This window comes from Channa argus, unplaced genomic scaffold (assembly GCF_033026475.1).
Source record: "Channa argus isolate prfri unplaced genomic scaffold, Channa argus male v1.0 Contig036, whole genome shotgun sequence".
NCBI lineage: Eukaryota > Metazoa > Chordata > Actinopteri > Anabantiformes > Channidae > Channa > Channa argus.
The window spans coordinates 422,501-425,000 of NW_027125255.1; positions in this window are offsets into that span (position 1 = coordinate 422,501).

Here is a 2,500-nt window from a genome sequence, read left to right on the forward strand (position 1 = left end):
TGGAGCTCACGCTTTTCAAAACCTGGGTTTCTGTTATTGTGCGAAGGGTAGTCGGCCGAACCGGGTAAAACCGGTTCGCACCGAGGAAGAGTGGAGTTTCGCTCCACCTATTGCAGTTCGCAGCCCTTGACTCTTCCCCGGTTAGTTTTTTTTTTTTTTTTTTTTTTTTTTTTTCCTCCCTCTTTCTCGTGGTCCTGGTACTCCGTGGATGAAGTTCCACACGCCCCAGCTTTAGGCTTAGGGCGGGCCGGCTAAAGCGCTCAAATCCCGGGCACCGCAGCCCGGCTATGGGGCCTAAGACTGTGACCTCGGCAAAAGCTCCAGGGGCCCCTTCCTCATGCTCCTGGGCTGATTAAGAGCTCCAGTGTCTGGGTCAATTCTCCCCTGCCCAGGCTCATGCTCCGCAGCCTGGGTAAAAACATCCAGGGCCTGGGTTAATTCTCCCCAGCCCAGCCTTATGCTCCCTATCCTGGTTAAAACATATAGGGGCCTGGGTCAATTCTCCACAGCCCAGGCTCACGCTCCACAGCCTGAATAAAAGCTCCAGGGCCTGGGTCAATACTCCCCTGCCCAGGCTCACGCTCCACAGCCTGGGTGAAAGCTCCAGGGCCCTGACCCACACTCCCCTGCCCAGGCTCATGCTCCCCACCCTGGGTAAAAAAATATCCAGGGCCTGGGTCAAAGCTCCAGGGCCTGGGTCATTTCTCCCCAGCCCAGGCTCACGCTCCACAGCCTGAATGAAAGCTCCAGGGCCTGGGTTAATTCTCCCCTGCCCAGGCTCACGCTCCACAGCCTGGGTGAAAGCTCCAGGGCCCTGACCCACACTCCCCTGCCCAGGCTCATGCTGCCTAGCCTGGGTAAAAACATCCAGGGCCTGGGTTAATTCTCCCCTGCCCAGGCTCATGCTCCACAGCCTGGGTAAAAACATCCAGGGCCTGGGTTAATTCTCCCCTGCCCAGGCTCATGCTCCACAGCCTGGGTAAAAGCTCCAGGGCTAGGGTGAACTGCCCTGCACAGGCTCATGCTCCCTAGCCTGGGTAAAAACATCCAGGGTTAGGGTTAGGGTTAACTGCCCTGCCCAGGCTCATGCTCCACAGCCTGGGTAAAAACATCCAGGGCCTGGGTTAATTCTCCCCTGCCCAGGCTCATGCTCCACAGCCTGGGTAAAAACATCCAGGGCCTGGTTTAACACTCCCCTGCCCAGCCTTATGCTCCCTAGCCTGGGTAAAAACATCCAGGGCCTGGGTTAATTCTCCCCTGCCCAGGCTCATGCTCCACAGCCTGGGTAAAAACATCCAGGGCCTGGTTTAACACTCCCCTGCCCAGCCTTATGCTCCCCATCCTGGGTAAAACATCCAGGGCCTGGGTCAATTCTCCCCTGCCCAGGCTCATGCTCCACAGCCTGGGTAAAAACATCCAGGGTTAGGGTTAGGGTTAATTCTCCCCTGCCCAGGCTCATGCTCCACAGCCTGGGTAAAAACATCCAGGGCCTGGGGTTAATTCTCCCCTGCCCAGGCTCATGCTCCACAGCCTGGGTAAAAACATCCAGGGCCTGGTTTAACACTCCCCTGCCCAGGCTCATGCTCCACAGCCTGGGTAAAAACATCCAGGGTCTGGGTTAATTCTCCCCTGCCCAGGCTCATGCTCCACAGCCTGGGTAAAAACATCCAGGGCCTGGTTTAACACTCCCCTGCCCAGCCTTATGCTCCCTAGCCTGGGTAAAAACATCCAGGGCCTGGGTTAATTCTCCCCTGCCCAGGCTCATGCTCCACAGCCTGGGTAAAAACATCCAGGGCCTGGGTTAATTCTCCCCTGCCCAGGCTCACGCTCCACAGCCTGGGTGAAAGCTCCAGGGCCCTGACCCACACTCCCCTGCCCAGGCTCATGCTCCCCACCCTGGGTAAAAAAAAATATCCAGGGCCTGGGTCAAAGCTCCAGGGCCTGGGTCATTTCTCCCCAGCCCAGGCTCACGCTCCACAGCCTGAATGAAAGCTCCAGGGCCTGGTTTAATTCTCCCCTGCCCAGGCTCACGCTCCACAGCCTGGGTGAAAGCTCCAGGGCCCTGACCCACACTCCCCTGCCCAGAATCATGCTGCCTAGCCTGGGTAAAAACATCCAGGGCCTGGGTTAATTCTCCCCTGCCCAGGCTCATGCTCCACAGCCTGGGTAAAAACATCCAGGGTCTGGGTTAATTCTCCCCTGCCCAGGCTCATGCTCCACAGCCTGGGTAAAAACATCCAGGGTTAGGGTTAGGGTTAATTCTCCCCTGCCCAGGCTCATGCTCCCTAGCCTGGGTAAAAACATCCAGGGCCTGGGTTAATTCTCCCCTGCCCAGGCTCATGCTCCACAGCCTGGGTAAAAACATCCAGGGCCTGGTTTAACACTCCCCTGCCCAGCCTTATGCTCCCTAGCCTGGGTAAAAACATCCAGGGTTAGGGTTGGGGTTAACTGCCCTGCCCAGGCTCATGCTCCCTAGCCTGGGTAAAAACGTCCAGGGTTA